This window comes from Mirounga leonina, unplaced genomic scaffold (genome assembly GCF_011800145.1).
Source record: "Mirounga leonina isolate KUSES-001 unplaced genomic scaffold, KU_Mleo_1.0 Mir_93, whole genome shotgun sequence".
NCBI classification, from domain to species: Eukaryota; Metazoa; Chordata; class Mammalia; order Carnivora; family Phocidae; genus Mirounga; species Mirounga leonina.
In genome coordinates this window covers 38,151,481-38,171,734 of record NW_023270854.1, presented here as the reverse complement: position 1 = coordinate 38,171,734, position 20,254 = coordinate 38,151,481, and the positions used below count along the sequence as shown (strand labels likewise).

Sequence of the window (20,254 nt, the reverse complement as noted above, 5' to 3'; positions counted from 1 at the left end):
CCACTCATATGTACCTCTTTGGTGGAGATTATTGTTCACATTTAGAAAAAGATTATTGTGATTTTGGCTACATTTCTGTTTGGGAGTTTGCCTTCATTCTATGAAAATTTGTTTAATGTTTACTCTGAATATGGTATGTTTTAGGTCCTTTGGAGTAATGGAAAGACAGTAAGTGCCTCTTAAGTATTTATTGGTGATTAAGTATGCTTTAGTTGGATACGTAAGCTATATTTGTGAATAATCTGAATGTGAGGTAGAAACAGGTAAGCCTTGAGGGGAGAGCACGAAGTATATTGAGCTTTCATATGCAGAAGGGAAAAATCAGAGACAAATTTAAGGTCCTTGCATTGGGCCTTGAGATGTAGGCAGGATTTGAATAAAATAGATGGACTTCCAAGTGAAAAGTTCAAAGATACAAAATCAAGAACTATTTTTGTAGGAGTCTAGATTGTAGGATGAACAGTGCAAAAGAATCTGGACAGACAAATTGGAAGTCAGTTTTGGAAGATTCCTTGAGTTATGAGGCTAAGGAGTCTGAGCAGTGTTCTCCCTGTGTTTGCAAAGCCATTGAGGGCTTCTGAGCACAGCTGTAATATGGTAAGATTGTTGCTTTTTAAGAAAATTATCCTGGCAGTATTTGAAAGGGAATGTGAGATGGGATGCATAAAAGTAGGAAGAGTTGTTAGGACACAATTTTAGTTGTTCCAAAAAGGCAAAATGAGGGCTTGAATTTGGAGATTCGTGTTGAAATTAAAGAGGAAGAAGATAATGTGATCATCACCATCATCATCCAGTGGTAGCAATTTTACATTTTGTCAAATAACACTTGAACAAGGTATAGGGAGAAGCCACTGATGACTCTCGGGTTTCACATATGTGTGGCTGAGAACTGAGTTTGGGAGTTAAGGAAAACTTTTTTGGGGGCGTGGAAGACTGATTTATTAGTGATAGAACTATTTCCTCCGCCTCAGCATACATGTGGTTCATCTTGTTTACAATTCTGTCCCCAGCTCCTGGAATAAGATTGGGCACACACAAGGTACTCAATAAATCTTTTGGAATGAAGAAATGACGAATTGCCCTAGGTTTAGCCAAATATTTTGGTAACCCAGGAGGCCAGTGTAAGCCTAGTATTTTATTCAACCTGTAGCCGTTTCTGTTTCTCATTTTCTCCAGTCAGTGTGGTAAGTGTAATAAGGCACAGTACCTGTCCTCATATAACAGTTAGTCCACTGGCAAATTACTCAAGCAGTGTTTACTGAGCATGTACGGTGTACTGTATACACTTTGCTAAATACAGAGGATGTAAGAATGAATCTTAGGGAGAAATCACAGATAGGAGAAAGACAACCTCATGCTGATACACGGTACACTTTGCTCATTACTAGGGAAGAAGTCTACTAACTGGGTAAACCTACACCAAATTCGGTATAAGACCAGGAAGAGCAACATAAATGTCAAAGTAGACTTTTGAAGAAAGTCTCATGTAGGCACAGAGGATGAAGAAATTTAATCGTAAACTAACACTGGAGAAGATAACTCAGTTGGGCCTTGAAGGACTAATAGGTGTTTTGCAAGTAGAGCCAAGGGAAAGTGAATTCTCTAGAGGGAGAGCATGTCATTTATGAAGATCTGCTGCTTGTGTGTTCCAGAAGATTTAGTAGTTCAGTATGATTGGATCATCCTGTGGGGGGAAAGTGGTGAGCTACTCTGCTGATGGGGAGTATGGTGTACAACCTTCATGACCTAGTTGCAGATTAAGCTTTTCAAACTTATTCTGAAACCAATGGATGCCATCATAGAATTTTTCAAATGAGAAATGGCCTGCATACAATAATTTAAACAGGTATTTTCTTGCCTGGACATAGGGGAGGGAAAGGGGATAAATAGAGTGCATTCCTTATTTTCTCCTAGGAGCTAGTAGCCCTGTGAATGATGGATTGGACAGGCAGAAAGATAAGACACAGAGAAACTGGGAAAGAGACAATTGCACTAGTTGAGATATGAGATAAGGGTGTGACCTTGGGCATTGGCCTTGGAAATGAGAAGAAAGGACTGAATTCCAGACATAGTTTCAACCTACTTGAGTAGGAATAAATGACAGATTGCCTGTGGGGTAGGGTTGTAAAAGGTCTAGAAGGCAACTGGGTATTTTATCTAGGGTGACTTGGGAGGACAGGAAAGCTCTGGGGGCCTGTCAGCCATTTGATACCAAGAAATGTAGCGCTCAAGTCTCTGTGCGCCCTGCTGGAGGTGAGCTGAAGCACCCTCTCTCCTGTCAGAAAGGGGCAGGCAACTGGATGCAGCAAGCTCCCCACATTGCTGCTGTTTCAGCACAGCTCAGAAATATCCAGATGGCATTGAGCGCCACCACTTTCTGGGCCAGGATGAGTAGAAAAGGCATGCAAATGTGAAGCGAATTACACAGATTTATTTGAACCGGTGGAAAGTACTATAATTATATGAAATACCTCAGAATTTCCCTTGTATGAAAACGTGTCTTTATATATCTGTCTAGAATGTGAAAGCCCCAGGTTTCTTGTTGCCTTCCTTTGACTCCCCAGGTTTCTACCAGATTTCTCCCCTGAAGCAGTCCCTACCAGCCTCTGTCTGACTCTGGACCATAGAAAGCTGGGGATCATTCAGTTGTTACATCTTCATACATGGAAGCTGGGTTTCCCATTTATCTTATCAGTGCCAGTTGTCATTCTGCCAACCTGTCTGGTATTTTGTTTTTCTTTTTTTTTTTAAAGATTTTATTTATTTATTTGAGACAGAGAGAATGAGAGAGACAGAGAGCACATGAGAGGGAGGAGGGTCAGAGGGAGGAGCAGACTCCCCGCTGAGCAGGGAGCCCGATGCGGGACTCGATCCAGGGACTCCAAGATCATGACCTGAGCCGAAGGCAGTCGCTTAACCAACTGAGCCACCCAGGCGCCCCTGGTATTTTGTTTTTCTATATTTCTACTTTTCTTTCTTTTATAGAGGGCTGCTTATCTTAGATTTCATATATATATATTAACTTCTAGTTGTTTTATACCGTTTTACACAAGGTACTGCAAGTAGCAGAATATTAAACTCAAACTGACTTAAATATAAAGGGATTTATTGGCTTAGGTAATTAGAAGATAGAAATTAGAGTGGGCTTCTGGTTGTCGGTCCTGGGATCTACTTATTGTCAAGAACCCATTTCATTATTATTTAATGAATTAATTTTAAAAATCATCTTTCTTCTTGTTGGCATTATTCTAATCCCCCTTTGTTTTTTTGTTTTTGTTTTTTTCCTAATTCCCCTTTGTGATAGGATGGCTACCTGAATAAAAAAGTGGGTTTCAAAGAAAAGGTCTAAGATTCACACTATTGGTACTACTAAGATCACATGACCACTTCTTGAACAATGCCTCTAGCTAAGGAAATGGAGTATGCACATTGTTTAGAGCAGCTAGACCTACCTGTTCTTGAACCTCAGTGTGCTCACCATCTCCTCCAGTAAAAATGATGCACTGTGATAGAGGTCAGGAGTACTTTAGAAATCTGGCTTTTAGGAAGTTATGTTAGCGGATCTGCAACCGGGGGTGAGGGAGAATCTTGGCAGTCCACTAACGGTGCCCACTCTAGGGGGGTACGTATTGAGTTTGGTTTTAACAGGTTGGATTGAGATGCTTCTACTATATGAAATGTTGAGAAGTAATTATACAGGTTTTAAAACTGAAGGAGATGGAGTTAGTTTATAGCTATTTATAAAATCTACATAGATAATGGCGTCACCTATGGGATTTGATGAGCTACCAGATACAGTTATCCCAGAGGAATACATGTATTTGTGAGAGGGTGTGGATGAGAAAGAGGATGGGAAGGAGCCAGGGAATAGACAGAACATGAGCAAGTACTTCAGAGATCGTCGTGTGCATGTTTTATCCTGCGAACGGTGTCAAATGGCTGTTAGGAGGTCAGTGGGGAGTAAGTGGGATATCTGTCCTTTGTCCCTCTAGCTCCACCCTTCAGCCTTCTTTACTCTGCTTTGCTGCAGGAGGCTGAACCATATATGGACTAATGCACCAGGAGGACCTATGCCTTCTGTATTTTTTTTTAATTTTTAAATAATCATACACTTTTAGAAAATTTGAAGATACATTAGAGAATTAGTTTCCAGCCTGGTGATCCATCCAGGACCCCCTTCCCCCAGTATATTATGACTGTAATATATTTGCACCTTGCACCTATTAGTTGGCACATGATTTTTATTTGTCACAATACTGCTGATGTTCGCTTGATCATTTGATTAAAATGTATCTGCCAATCCTCTGCAGTGCACAGTTACTTCTTCCCTCTTTGTAATTAAATAGTATTTTGTGAGGAGGTTCTTTTAAACTATACAGATATCCTTTCTCTTCAGACCTTAAATTTATTCATTTATGTGTATCTGTATGGGTTCATTGTTTTCTATTTTTTCAATAGATTACTATGCTCGGATTGTCTCACATTTGGTCACTGAGAGCCTGTTCAAGCTGGCTTCTGTATCTTCTGAGGTCTCCATTGCCCTCAGATCACTTCATTACTTTGAAGCATATCACACTGTCCCAGGCTCTTCTTACACTTTTCTTGCCCAGGCCCTGGAATGAACCCTTTCTTCAAGGAGCCATGGTTCCCTCAAGTGGAGGATGGTACTTAGGAATCAGGAGCTCACAGCACATGTACTCTTTGTGTGTGTGTGTGTGTGTGTGTGTGTGTGTGTGTGTGAACTGTGTCTGGGAGACAAGGAACATCATACAGAAGAAAAAGCATGAGTCATTTGGAATATATAAACATAACACAATTTATATTGACATTTATTTCTATATGTGTGTCTATATCTTGTAAACCAGGAATTTACACTAATACCTCCAGTCCTAACCTAATATCCCATGGTTTATTCTAGTTTTCTCCCTTTCCATAGCTGATACAGTGAGAAACCCTGTTTTTATTACTCTTAATAAATCTAAATATTTGGTTAATCCCCTTATAGGTAGCCACTCTTCCATACTGCCCCATGTGGATGGTCTTCTTTACTATACTCAAGCTCAGACTCCATGACAGGCCATTTATCCACCCATCGCACTTGGACACCTTCCCCTTCCTGCTTGACCTCTGACACTACATATCAGGCCCCTCCTCTGTGTAGGAGGTGTTCCTCACTGTGCATTGCCTCTACAGCTCTTCTCCGGGCTTCCGTCCATATGGATACCTACCTCACCCTACTAGACTCTGTGATCACACTTTGAGCCATCATGGGTACCTCTGTTCCTTTTCTGGCACAGCGGCCTGTATTGTTTTAAGCTTCAGGCCTGAATTATTTGGAAGCAGGAAGAGAAGGCCTGATGGATTTTAATTGGGTTCACCTACTGGGGAGCCCCAACAGGGATTTGGGCAAAAGAAGAAGAGTGAGATTGAGCCCCTTACCTGCCCTGTGTGGTCAACATATGATGCATCCATTGACCAGCTCCTATCAGAAGGTCCTTTCCATATAGCCCTCTTTCTGTCCAAGTTCTGATAAACCCTTTCTCCTGGTACCCTTCAGGTCAAATACTACTTTCTATTACTAGCTTTAGTTTACTGAACTATCCTTGGTGGTTTGCTGCACCCTGACCATACCTTTCTTTGTAAGTAGTCACTTTAATCTACCCTCTTCAAATGATGCTAATTTGAATGAGCCATCTGTGCCTACTGGGACTCCTGACTGACAGACTTTTTGAAGAGGTAGAATAATATGGATGTAGGCAAAATCTAGTGATTCAGGGAAGGAATGGAATATATAGTTCATTCATTCATTCATCCAACCAATGTTTATTTAACACCTATTATGTGCCAGATAAGGACTGATAATACAAATATTAATAAAGTCACAGTTCCAACCCTGAGAGAAGTGGTGGTTCTAGAGGGGAGAGAGATGTAAAAACCTCTAGTTACAGAACTATGCCATGGTGGTGGTATATGCATTGTGCTATAGGAACAATGAGGAGATAATTATATTTTGTATGTGGAAGTTAGAGAACGCTTCAAAGAGAATGTGTCATCTAAACTGCATCTGGCAAGATGGAGAAAGTTTACCAGGAAAAGAAGTGTGGTAGGCATCCCGAGTAGAGGAGACCATATGTGCCAGTAATAATAGTGATTACATATAGAGCTAAGCCTCCTACATCAATTATCACTAATTCTTGCTATAACTCTCTAAAGAGTTTGTATTATTAACCCCTCTGTATCTATGTGGAAATAAGGATCGGGGAGAAAAAAAGGATTTACCCAACTTCTTCCAAGTAAAAACATGAGAGCCAAAATTTGAGCACAGATTTATTGGACTCCAAGTTTATGGTGTTCCTTGCCCCCCGAACACAGGCAGAGGAGTATCTGCTGTCCCTCAACATATAATTTGAGATGGAGGGGTACAGAGTGAGCAAACTGAGTTTAGAAGGGGAGGTTGGAGCAAACCTTTAAAAAAGGCCTTCTGTGTCAGTAAGCAATGTAGAATATATGTTTGGAGTATGACATTATTAGATTTATATTTTAGAAAAGGACTCTGTTGAAGGAGTAAAGCATGAAGTAGAGGAGAGAGATTCTCCCACTTTCCACCTTGCTATGCTTTAACCATTCCATCTTCCTTCCTGTCCCACAAACCTATATGTCAACCTTCTGTTCCTAGCCCCTGTGCTTGCTAAGAGCACTGCTAGAAATGCTTTACGGCATCTTTCGGCAAGGCCAGCTTATTCTCCTCCACCCAGTCAGTGCCCTCTCCTCACAAAGGCTTTTCTTGTCCTCCCGCCCATGTAAAGTAGCCTCTTCAGTTGTTCTCTTATTTTTCTGTTTATTTCCCTCCCAGCACTTAATCATTGTCAATAATTACTTGCTTATGGATTTGTTCATTTATCTTTCCTCATGAGAATAAAAGCCCCGGGACAGTGGCTTTATGGCTTTCTTCTAGTCACTGTGCCTGGCACGTAGTAAGTGTTCAGTAAATGTTTTTTGAATGAATGAATGAATGAATGAATGAATGAATGAATGAATATAGTCTAGGAATCTACTTATAAGCTAGTGTAACATGTCTGATAAACATAAGAACTTAGCCAAAACCATTAAAGAATGAAAAAGGCCTATTTCATGAGATACTAGTTTGCTATTGTTGCCATAACAAAATACCACAGACTGGGTGGGTTAAAAACAAATCTGTTTTCTCACAGTTCTGGGAGGCTGTAAGTCCAAGATCAAGGTGCTGACATGGTTGGATTTTCCCGAAGCCTCTCTCTTGGCTGGCAGAAAGGCTCCTTTTTGCTGTGTCCTCAGATGGCCTTTTCTCTATGTGCCCACATCCCTGCTGTCCCTTCCTCTTTTTATAAAGACATTAGACATTTTGGATTAGGGCCTTGCCCTACGACCTTATTTATGCTTAATTTCCTATTTAAAGGCATTGTCTCCAAGTACAGTTACGCTGGAGGTTAGGGCTTCAACACAGGAGTTGGGGGTGGGGTGGGGTGCACAAATCAATCCAACACAGACATTTAGAGATAAAACCATCAAGACTTGGTAATTGGGTTTGGGTGAGAAGGAGGAATTAAATATATATTTTAGGCAGTAAGTTTATTGCACATTTGAGAATAGCAAAGGATTGCTATGTCTTAAAAGCCAGGGTAGACTTAAACATGTTTTTGTCCTAAAAATCGAGGCCATTGATGGGAGAAATTGAAGATAGAAGAAAGAGGATTTGACTTCTTATTTTTTTTTAAGATTTTTTTTAATTTATGTGAGAGAGAGAGAGAGTGAGAGAGAGCACGAGAGCAGGGTGAGAGGCAGAGGGTGAAGCAGACTGCGGGCCTCAATCCTGTGACTCCTGGATCATGACCTGAGCCGAAGGCAGACGCTTAACTGACTGAGCCACCCAGGCGCCCCAAAGAGGATTTGATTTATTGACCAAATTTTCGAATAGATGGGACAGGATGGACTATATTGGGGAAGAAGCTGGTTTATGGGGAAAAAGTACTGATTTCTGAGATCAGAGAGAAGAGAAGCAGGAAAGGAGGAGTGAAGAAATAACTAAATGGGAAGAATAGAGTAGAAAGTGAGGGGTTTTCAGCTGCATGGTGGTGTGTTTGCTCAACCACTGGAGACTTATGGGTGTCAGGAGAGTAACAAGGCTTAGGGAGGCAGCCTGAAGGGTGGTTCTGTGGACCCATCCTGGTGAAAAAGTGGTTGCTCAATAGCTTTGAGGCCCCATGTGAGGTTAGATGGCAGTGGGTCCAGTTGGTCTACTTACATGTTCTTCACTCCAGCAGTGCTAAATATTTGTGCATTTAGCCTGGTACTCGATGTGCCAGGAGTTGGACTTTGCCAAGATTGGAGATTTTCAAAGGCTCACATTGAAAGAGCTGAGAGATTTTAGGGCACTCTGAGATGCTTGTTAGAATGGTTGATCATGGGGTCCAGGCTTTAGGGAGAGAAGTTAGGATCGGGGGCTTGGAGTGAATGGAGGTCTCCGGGAGAGGAAAATATGGCTTGAAAGGAAGAAAGATATGTTGTTGAATATAGTATAGGGCCTCAAAATAACACACTTCAAATATAATCAGGTTTTGATAAACACATAGGTCAACATATCTTTTTGGCCACAGCATTTTCGTTCAGAGATAAATGCAAAGAAACTAAAGAGTGAGAGCACCATTAGTCAGCACTAGTGAGCAGGGAGAACTGTAGCTAGTTCTCCGTTCAGTTCCCATGTAGGAATATTACCTGAATAAATTCAGTGCTTGTGTTTGTATCCAGACATGCCTTTGTGCATAACTCTCTGCAAAATATGCTTGGAGAATTTTTAGAACCTCCTTGCTTATATACATAGCAGATGCCTCCTTTCTTTAAGAATTGGTACTTCATAAACTGTATCTACATGGAACAATGCTGTGACCTTTTAAAAATATATAGCAGCTGGTAGAATAAATGTCAACTAAAGTGGAGTCATATTTAGGTTTTTATTATACTTTCCAGTTGAACGTCACTGATGAATAAGTTGTTGTCATTCTTGTCATCTGTATCATTTTTAAGTGATGTTCATCTCTGCCTCCATTTAGTGGTATTGGGACTATTAGGGTGGTCTCTCCAGACACTTACAAGACCATCCCCCAACTGCTTCTAAATAAATTATGCCTATTATTTTTGTCAAAATGGTAATTGCAGCATTCAATCCATTCTTACTAATCTCCCAATTTTGTTCTGCATTCATATCAGTGTCTCTGTGGTCTGTTAAATGACTAGCCACTGAAGGATATGTACTGTGTAGGCTCTTTAAAATCCTATCTAGCTTTGTGCTCTTCAGGTTTTTTGCACTCACTGGCAATAATGCACATAATTTCAACTGTGGAGAATGTCATTAAACTAAAATGGAACATTTACACGGTTCCTTTTGCAGAGAATTTTGGGCTAGGAAAATGAATGTGTGTGTCAGACATTTTACAGCACATGAGAATGTGATTTATTGATTTCTGATGGCTCTGTTGGCATCAGTGTATATATTTAAAGAAGTCACGCAGCCTTTATAAATGCAAATGGGAAAGGGCTTTCCATCTTTTTCCTCCATGGAAATAGCTCATACATTTGCAATAACTCAGGCTCCTCTTAGAGATTGCTCTATGTACTGTATATATTGATTTAGAAATTATACCATTATTTTATTCTACAAATAGCGTTTATAATGAAATGTCAATTTACCTAACAGATTATAGAAATTCAAAAGTATTAAAGATATGAAAAAATACTAGTACCTTAAGCCTTTAGGTAAAAAGTAAGTGTCTACTTGAGATGTAATTATTTTAATGGAACTGACATTGGCTTTTTCCCTGCTTCTGAAAGCATATCTTAAAGTACTTAGGAAATCCAATATTCCTTCTAGCCTAAGTCACTTACTGGTGATAGTAAATCATACATGGCCAAAGATATCCTCACAGACCACGCCTGATGTTTCCATGCTTGCCATTTGAGCTTTATGCTTATGGAGGGAACTAATTCTATCTGGATATTATCCATTTCTTAGCTAACTGGATAGTTAACATCAAATCCTGTTTATCAGTGTCTGCTTCAAAGTATGTCAAATAATGTGTAGACTGGATTGAAGTACATATGTGCAAGTAATTGCATGTCATAGGCAATCTGACAAATGGAGCTTATTTCAATCCTGTGCATAAGGAAGTTAACTGAGGAACCCGCATTCATTTAGCCTGGAGAACATCCCGTTCTGTGCATTAAACCACTTTCTTCCTCCTTTAGAGGAGATATTAAGTGGCAACCTCATGGCCTGAGAGGCTGTCTTTGGCCATGTATGATCAACTATATATGATCAAGCATACTGGATGATTAACTATTTGGTACTGTCATCTAATATTTACATTAATTACCTTTTTTGTCATCTTATGTAAGTTTTAAAATAATATGTGTATGTGTAATACTTACCTCAGGTTATATGAGAGGGGAGAATAAGGAACTTTAACTTTGTTTTATCACACAAATGAATAGAACTTGAGAAAGGGAGTCATGCAGATGGTAGATTACACATTAGTGACTGTGCCTGTCATTTTAGTATGTCCAGGTCACCACGGACCATTATGAACAGGTGTCATTCAGTGACTCACCCCTAAATTAGGCTCAAGGGTAGAAGGAAGAAAACGAATTTCACTCATTAAATCACCTTTAGAACTCATGGTAGTTATTAAACCCTGTTCAAAAAAACATAGTTGCCTAAGAAAACACTTTGGTTCCATTTGTAAAATTTATTAAAGATGATTGTAAAGAAATAAAGAATCAATTATAAGCAGGGAGTGAACAGTGTAGTAGTGTTTGAACCCTAGATTAAAGTGGCAGCATTATTTAATTCCCTTCCCTGCTTCTAAATTCCATTAAAATGACACTGGCTTTTCCCATTATATTTCTTTATCAGTCCTAAAACCTAGGGGAAGAATGCCATCCAGATGCCAAAAACTATGAGGAATTTCTGCAGGAGATAATGAAGGTGAGACTAGATTGAGCTAAGACATGGAAAGGAACACTGTTTGTGGGGTCTGACTGAAAGGGACTGTAGATTTCTCTTAGACACAACCAGCAGCGAGTGGTCTGGTCAGTGGAAAGGGTGGAGCGTTCCAGAGATCTCTGCACTAACTCTTACTTTCTGGGAATGTTTGCTAGCGCTTAGTCTCTGAACAGCGGGGTACCACTGCAGAAAATGTTTCCAGCTGTGCTTGCTGAGGGGTTGCCTTGTGTTCTCTGTCCAGAAGCTAGCTGTTTTGCTAGTTAAGGGGAGGCCTAGTCTCACTGATGTGTCCTTAAATATGTGGTTAAGGTGTTCTTTTTTTTTTTTTTAAGATTTTATTTATTTATTTGACAGAGAGAGACACAGCGAGAGAGGGAACTCAAGCAGGGGGAGTGGGAGAGGGAGAAGCAGGCTTCCCGCCGAGCAGGGAGCCCGATGCAGGACTCGATCCCAGGACCCTGGGATCGTGACCTGAGCCGAAGGCAGGCACTTAACGACTGAGCCACCCAGGCGTCCCTGCAATGTAAACTCTTTACATTTCTGCTAGGATCATATATTGTATTGATTCAAAAGAATTATCAAATATATAAAAGGCATAAAATAGTCATGTTACAATGAACTCATGTAGTCACACCTATTCTAAGAACAGTAATTTTTTTTAAAGATTTTATTTATTTGGCAGAGAGAGATACAGTGAGAGAGGGAACACAAGCAGGGGGAGTGGGAGAGGGAGAAGCAGGCTTCCCGCTGAGCAGGGAGCCAGACGCGGGGCTCCATCCCAGGACTCTGGGACCATGACCTGAGCCGAAGGCAGACGCTCAACGACCGAGCCACCCAGGCGCCCCAAGGTGTTCTTTATTAAGGAACCAATCCCTTTCCTCACAAGTGCCAAACCTCTACTTGTGCAACCATCAGTGGAGTCAACATGTACTCCTTCTTAATCCCCTTCCTGAGCCTGAGAGATTGATACCAAGTCCAACAAAGTTTCTGACAGAAGCCATCTCAGTAGCTAATACTATGATCCGACACCTACTGACCTCTCGCTCAGGATGAAAAGACAGAGATCAGTAATGAGGCATAGGAAAGATTTAGCAGTTCAAAAAAGAGCCCCAGTGTGACAAATCAGAGAACAAGAATATGTGTTACTAAAACAGGATAAAAATGGTTTTGAGAACATTTGTTAATAAACTGAAGGACAGGGCGCCTGGGTGGCTCAGTTGGTTGAGCGACTGCCTTCGGCTTAGGTCATGATCCTGGAGTCCCGGGATCGAGTCCCGCATCGGGTTCCCTGCTCAGTGGGAAGCCTGCTGCTCCCCCTGCTTGTGCTCTCTCTCTCTGACAAATAAATAACATCTTTAAAAAAAATCTTGGGCGCCTGGGCTGCTCGGTTGGTTAAGCGACTGCCTTCGGCTCAGGTCATGATCCTGGAGTCCCAGGATCGCGTCCCGCATCGGGCTCCCTGCTCGGCGGGGAGTCTGCTTCTCCCTCTGCCCCTCCCCCCTCTCATGTGCTCTCTCTCATTCTCTCTCTCTGAAATAAATAAATAAAATCTTAAAAAAATAAATAAACTGAAGGACATTTATGGGAATCCAGTCATTTTTATAAGTTGTACAGTGGGCCATGTGGTGTGCTGGCCGGTAGGGACACCGTGTTGCCTGAGACTGCTCTGCATCTGCCTTCATGGAGCTTCCAGTCCAGCACTGGAAGGAGTGAATGTTCATGGGGTCCCGTGGGAATACCATTTGGAAGACGCGAAATAAAGCTTTTGAGGGGGCATCTGAGTGATGCATTTAAGGCACATAGAAGCAGCTTGATGCTTTGAAATCTTAAGATATCTTTGGCAGAACCAGAACAGTGCTCAGTCTCTGGCAAAGTCCTCTCATCACTGAGGCATGTGTTTTTCTAGTCTGGCAGGTAGGAACGGACACTGTGAGCACTGGGCTCTGTTACTTCTCTTCATTTCAAGTAGTTCTTGCCCGGCCTCTGGTAGTTTCCTCACATTTATGCACTGATAAGGACTCAGCGGAAGGACTCCAGAATTTTCTCTCTGTGGTACTGTGGTTCACTTCCAAAAGAATTGGCAGCCACCAACATCTACATGTTAATGAAAACCCTGGATATAAATGATATGTAGTATAGACCAGAATGAAAAGAAGTCCCAGGAGTAAGGCTTGAGATTTCCAAATCTTAATGGCTGAATAAAAGAGCTTAAGCTGGCAAAGGAGAGTGGAAAGTAATAGCCAGTGTTGTAAGGGACAGGAAAACCAAGTGTGTATCACTGAAGTCAAGGAAGTGAATATTTAAGAAGGAGGCTGTGATTTATTTAATACTTAAGTACTGAGTAAGGTGAAGATTGAGAGTTAACTATCATATTCCATATATGCAGTTCACTGGTGATCTTGACAGGAGCAATTTTGGAGGCAGGTAGGGAGGATATACCAGTTTGGAGGGACTTCAAAAGAATGGAGAGAGAGAATTTGGATAGAATGCCCACTTCCCCTTATCTGTGAAGTGAATAGAGAAATGGAGCAGTAGATCTTAGAATTACTTGTTGACTACATTGAGGCTAATGTGTTTCTGAAAGATAGCTGTCATAAATGAGGTCTTTTCTGCCCTAATAGAGTTGTTGGGTTTGGTGTATAAGAAAGCTATTTTTTTCTCACCCTTCTTACTCAATGTTTGATAATTTTGAATTGCTTTTCATTTTATGCTCTTGAGTTTCCCAGATAATCATACCACTTACTAAGAATGGTGATTTCATCTTCTTTCTAATTAGTATACTTTTTAGAACCATTTCATTTATTTGATAGGTAAGAAGGCCAGATTAGGGTTTGATGAGGATTAAGTTAAAGAAGGAAAGAATATGGACGGATGTATCTTTTAAACAATTTGGTTATGAAGTGGAATAGTCATAAGGATAATGGAAGCAGCATAATTTAAGGATAAAGGTATAGGATTTTGTTTATTTGTTCAGTTGGGAGAGGAGTTAGCATGTTTAGTGATCAAACAGATAGAGGCCCCTTGAGAGGGAGCAGTTAAATAATCAAGATAAAAATGGAAACTGGGGGCGCCTGGGTGGCTCAGTTGGTTAAGCGACTGCCTACGGCTCAGGTCATGATCCCGGAGTCCCGGGATCGAGTCCCGCATCGGGCTCCCTGCTTGGCGGGGAGCCTGCTTCTCCCTCTGACCCTCCCCCCTCTCATGTGCTCTCTCTCTCTCATTCTCTCTGTCTCAAATAAATAAATAAATAAAATCTTAAAAAAAAAAATGGAAACTGGTTGCTTACTGTAATGATCCCTTAAAAGGCAGGGGTGGAGAAGGTAGCGATCAAAGTACTAGTGGAGAAATTTGCCTTAGAAATGAGGCAGTGCACCATTTCCAGGAATACTGGAAGAGAGGAAGAAAATGGGTGAAGAAGATGGGTGTGGAGTTTGGTAGTGTAAAATCTAGGGATTTCCTATATGATTAGTTCTTTTTTTCACCTACAGAAGTAGGAGACAAAAGCATGGACAGGAAGTGATGGGTAGGTTGAAGATAGGGAAGAAGGTAAAAAGCTTGAGTCTGGAAAAATCATTGAAGAGGGAGAAAGTGAGTTCACTGAAAAAGCATAGTAGGCTAGCTGGAGAGTGATCAGTGACCCACTGAAGACTTAATTATCAAACCTGTTTGATGAGAAGAGTAAATTTTTACTGAAAGTACTGGGTGTAGAAAGGTAAGGTCTACCACGGATTGGGCCTTTGTCATACGTGTGTATCCAAATGATGAGAAGAGCAAGAATCTTAAGAACCTAATAGATCAGAAAATCTCACCTGGAAAAGGAAGGAAATGATGCAAGAAGAGGAAAATGGACTGGATGGAAGCAAAGGGATGAGTGGACAGCAGGTCTTAGTCAAGAATGGTCAGAGTAGGGCTGTGTGAACAAGCAAGCCAGGAGTGAGGTGGGGCAGCATAATATGCATTTGACTAAATATTAGAGTGACAGAGCGGTTTGGAAGATTTTCCCGTTTCCCCCCAAATGTCTATAATCTTTTGCCTTTTTTTAGTTATTAGTAGCTCGACAAAAATTTTAGTTTTTATTTATGATACGGAGTTTGGTGTCTAGCTTAAGAATATATTCTCTACATCAATATAATACAGATGGTCTCTAAAGTATTTTAATCTTTTTTTCTTAAACTTTTCCCTTTGGATTTTTAGAATTGTGAGCCCTGTAATTGTTTTTCTTTCAAGATTGTTTTCTCTATTCTGGGACCCTGAATTTCCATATGAATTTTGGGATCAGCTTGTCAAATTCTGTAAAGAAACCAACTAGAATTTTGATAGGAATTGTCTTAAATCTGTAGATCACTTTGGAGGGTATTAACATCTTAATATGAAGTTCTCTGATCCATCAACAAAGGATGTCTTTCCCTTTACTTGGCTCTTTAATTTCAATTTTTTGTTTTGTTTTAAAAGTGTAACTTTTGCATTTAAGTTTATCCCTTCCTATTTTATTCTTTTTAATGTTATTATAAATGGTTTTTTTTTTCAGTTTTTGATTAATGAGAAGTCAGCTGATAATGTTACTGTAGTCCTTTTGGACGTAAGTCATTTTTCTCTTTTCAAAATTTTCTCTTTGGCTTTCAGCATTTTTACTATAAGTGGCTGGGCATGAATACCTCTGTATTTATCCTACTTAAAGTATGTCAGGTGTCTTTATTTGTAGATTAATGGTTTTCATTAAATTTGGGGAGTTTTAACCATCATTTCTTTGAATATTTTTTCTGCTCTCTTCTTTCCCATGCTTCTCTGTATATTACTTCTACTACTCATTTGTGGGTGCATTTAATTGTGTCCCACATTTCTTTGAGACTCTGGGGTTTTTTGTTTTGTTTTGTTTTTTAATTCTTTTTTCACTCAATTATTTAGAATACATAGTCTCTACTGCTCTATCTTCAAGTTTGCTGATTCTTCTGTCTGTTCAAATTTACTGTTAAGCCTCCCTAGTGAAATTTTCATTTTAGTTATTTTACTTTTCAATCCAAAATTTCTAACTGGTTCTGTTTCATAATCATTATCTCTTATGGATATTTTCTATTTGATGAGACCTTCCCCAATTTATTTAAGCAAGGTTTCATTTAGTTATTTAAAGGTATTTATGTTGGCTGCTTGAAGACTTTTTTTGTTAAATCCAAAGTCAGGACCTCCGTCTCACCAGGAATTTTCTTTTCTGATTGTTTCCTAGTGTGTGGGTCACACCTGTTTCATTGTGCCTCTCTCCTTCCTCTTCTCTCTCTCTGGATAAGTTCTTTGTGTACAATCTGTACAATGATTCCTCCACCCCAATCTCTAGGGATTGTTTCTGTTATTGTTTAATTATTAATTTGATTAGAGACTTGTCTGGATTATTTTATTTTATTTTATTGAAATTGATTTTCCCTGCAGTGTGAAGCTTCTAATATTGCTTCTCGAAGAGCACAGCCTTGGCCAAAATCAGTCATGGTGGAATTCCCTTTGTCCCTTTCCCTCTTCTCTCAGGGAAATTACAAATACCTACATTAAAGTATTTTTTTTTCCCTTAAGGAAGGAGAGTATTTCTTTTGTTTATACCTTTATTTTATCATTGTCATAATTTTGAGGAGTTGTTTGTATTTGCTTTGGGGAATGAGATAATTATATTAGGTTTTCATTGGTCACAATGAAATTACATTTGCCATTCATAAACATTGTGAGCCTATATCTAAGTGTTCTGTTTCCCTGGTAAGCAATGGAGATGCAATTAATGAGTAAATACAGACGGTGCTCAAAAATTTTATAATCCCATTTGGTATCACACCCAACCCTTAGGCTCCATTAATTGCTGCCTAATTGCCTTATTGTTTTCAACAATGCCTTGGGGCATAAATTTCTCCAGAAATTTCTGATCCAGTTAAATTAGAGCCCCTTTGCAGGGTTAGTTTTGAGACCAGTGTTTGATGTTTCTTTGGCCACCAGCAGGGCCCTTTTTTAGCTATCTCTCCCTGGTTCTCTCTGGTAAATTAGTTGGCCTTGGTTTATTTAGCTTGTTGCCCTTAGAGAGCTGCCAGTCGCCTTTAATTGTTCACCAGCAAAATCTCCATTGGTTTCCAGAGCACCTTTTGGCTTGAACTTTTCTACATTCTGTTTGGGGAGAACCTGGAAACTCTCTGTTCTTATGAAGTTCCTCTCTGCCTGGGCAAAATCTAGAGCCACTATTCCAGAGGTGGGAACAGGTGCAACACTTTTGCTTTCATAGCAGAATTTAGGGTAGGGCGGTAGCCTCTGGTCTTTCTCATCTTGCCTCTGCTGGGATAGAACCTCTACCCTCTAAGTGAGCTGAAATGAGGGTATTCAGGGCCCCTCTAATACTGGCCTGCCATACAGGGGTAGAGCCACCACCCCAGAGTGGTCACTGGGTGATGGAAAAGACCCTGTGACTTCTTGGCTATACTTGCCAGGAATTTAGCCTCTGCAGCTCAGGGCTGGAGAGGATAAAAGATAAAATTGGCCTGCCCCTTTCACTGAGTGACTGTATTCCTTGACTGAGCTGAGAAGAGAGGCAGTCGCTCTTTTTTGGCCACAAACACCTGCAAAGGAGTTACCTTACAGAAACCTGTTGAGTAGAGGGAGTGGTCTGGGGCTTAAGTGGCATAGACCTTTGCTGTGGTTACAAAGATTTATTAGATTTTTTGAATAACCGTTTTCTTCATTTGCTATATGCTCTTAGGACAAATTCCAGAAACTTCAATGTTTTTTTAAATAGTTTTCACCATTATGATTGTTCCACTGGGGAAAGGTTCACACCGCTACTCACCACACCGTTCTGGAAATGGAACTCCACTACCTATAGATTTTTAATGTAACATTTATATACGGTAATAAATACTGATTCAAATTGTTTTTCTCTGCTAGATTACCAAGTATGCCAAAGTCATTTATTCAGTAAACCACCCTCTTTCCAAAAGTGACATGTTAATAATAGATGGATATTTTGATATGTGCTGTAATGTAGTAGGTACTCTCAGTATTTTTCAATGAAATTCATATTAACATCTTATTTCTATGAGTAAAAATGCCTCAAAAAGCCTGCTTTATATTCTTCCTATCATCTTAGATTACATTTCACATTTATACTTCAGCGAGAAGTTGTAGTTTTGCTAAGCTTTTTTATATCACAGAAGTTTGTAAAGAGAGAGTTGTATTAAAGCATAGATTATCTGCAAACGATGTAGAGAGCTTGACAGTTAGCATTATTAATACCCATATTAATTACCTGTAGTAATTGTTTAAAGTACTTTTCCTCAAAGAAGGAGACTATTTGTTTTGCTTGTACCTTTAACCTATCATTATTTTTCGTGATTTTGAGGAGTTTGTATTTGCTTTGGAGGATGGTAAAAATAATTTATATTAGGTTTTCAGTGGTCATAATAAAATTGCATTTTGCTACTCATAAACATTGAGCCTATTTCTAAGTATCCTGTTTCTTTAGTAAGCAGTGGGGATAAAGTTCTTGAAGAGATGCCTGTACAGGATTTACAGCCTTCGAAAATAATGTGGTAAGTTGTAAAAGAGTAGTATGCCATTGAAATGTGGGAGCTTGGAGGTGATAATGATACTTAGAATATATGTCTCATTTATTTTTCTTCTGAGAGTAATTTTACATCAAGTCTTTATAGATCTGTTTTTATTAATTGGTGTTTTAGTGGCAAAATTTTGGTTACTTAGATCTTGTGTTTTGTACATAGAGCTACCATTAAATAAATGGTGAGTGAAGGGAAGAAGGAAAGAAGGCATTAATGGATGGTTGAGGAAATGCTTCAAGTGGTTCAATTTCCCCATTTTCTTTAATCTTCTCTTCGGATAGTTTCCAGAATGTTACTTTTTGTACTCTCTGTTCTCGTTTAAATTATTCATCTAATGTTTTATCTCTTAAGAGATTCCATTGAAAGGAAAGGAAAGAAGCTAGGAAAAAAGAAACTTTGTAAAACAAGATTGACTAAACCTCTTAATGTTCAGGGGCGCCTGGGTGGCTCAGTTGGTTAAGTGACTGCCTTCAGCTCAGGTCATGATCCCAGGGTCCTGGGATCGAGTCCCACATCGGGCTCCTGGCTCAGCGGGGAGCCTGCTTCTCCCTCTGACCCTCTCCCCTCTCATGCTGTTTCTCTCCTGCTCACTCTCTAATAAATAAATAAATAATCTTAAAAAAAAAATAAAATAAACCTCTTAATGTTCAGATATTATTTTATATGTTTAATAGCTTAGATATATATTAATATATTTCAATATACTACATATTTCAATATATTAATATACATTTGATTCTTAAGAAATAAGGAATATATTTGCTTTCTGGATGTCTTACAATACACGTGTATACATTTTATATTACAAAAGGCAAAATAACTATAGCAATATGAAGCTACAATTTATTGTGTTTTTTAATATCCCTTAAGAGTATCTTTCACTGGGGAAGAACAAGTATTGGGATTCCATCCCACTACAGAGATCTACTTCCAAAACTTGAAGATAATGCTGCAATTTTTTTATAAAACTGAAAATATATTTCTTATGCCATATGTGATTGGCATCTTTATTTAAATTAAAAAATGTGATCAGTGAATGACTACAAGCTTTTACTTTTATATAAAAGGAACCATATTCAGTAGCAGAACTGTTTGAACTCTAAATTTTTTTAAACATAAGCCAAACTACAGATAATTATAGAAAATGTTAAGCTAACATTATTCTAAGCAAGCCCCCAATGTGCTATGATCCTTTCTCATTTTACCAATGCCAGGCCTTCCTCATTTGCCCCCTTTATCTAATCCTGGCTGTTCTGTAGATCAGTTGTTTCTAAAATTGAGGGAGTAATGGAAGGAAAACATAATTATTCCTTTATTTTTATGTAAACATTTTATTGAAGTGTAACATGCACACAGATAAATGCCCATCTGATAATTGTGTCATTTTATGAATTTTTTTTAAAAATAAGCACACTCTTGAATTGGCATACAGAAATTTTAAAAAGAGCAAGCATATCCTTGCACTTCAGAACTTTTTTTTTTTTTTGCCCTTTTTAGTTAACACTCAGAGAAACCCACTACCTTGACTTTTGTCACCATCATTTAGTTTTGTCTGTTTTTGTACTGTGTATATATGAAGTCACTCAGTATGTACTCTGTTTTATTTAGGTAAATGTTGTGTTTGTAAGGTTCATACTTTTTG

General features: G+C 39.3%; 1 protein-coding gene across 1 annotated transcript in view; it reads left to right on the top strand.

Annotated features, from left to right (window-relative positions):
• ASXL3 (ASXL transcriptional regulator 3) overlaps positions 1–20,254 on the top strand; it is a 150,993-nt gene that overhangs the window by 85,813 nt on the left and 44,926 nt on the right. The gene's annotated exons all lie outside the window — the stretch shown is intronic.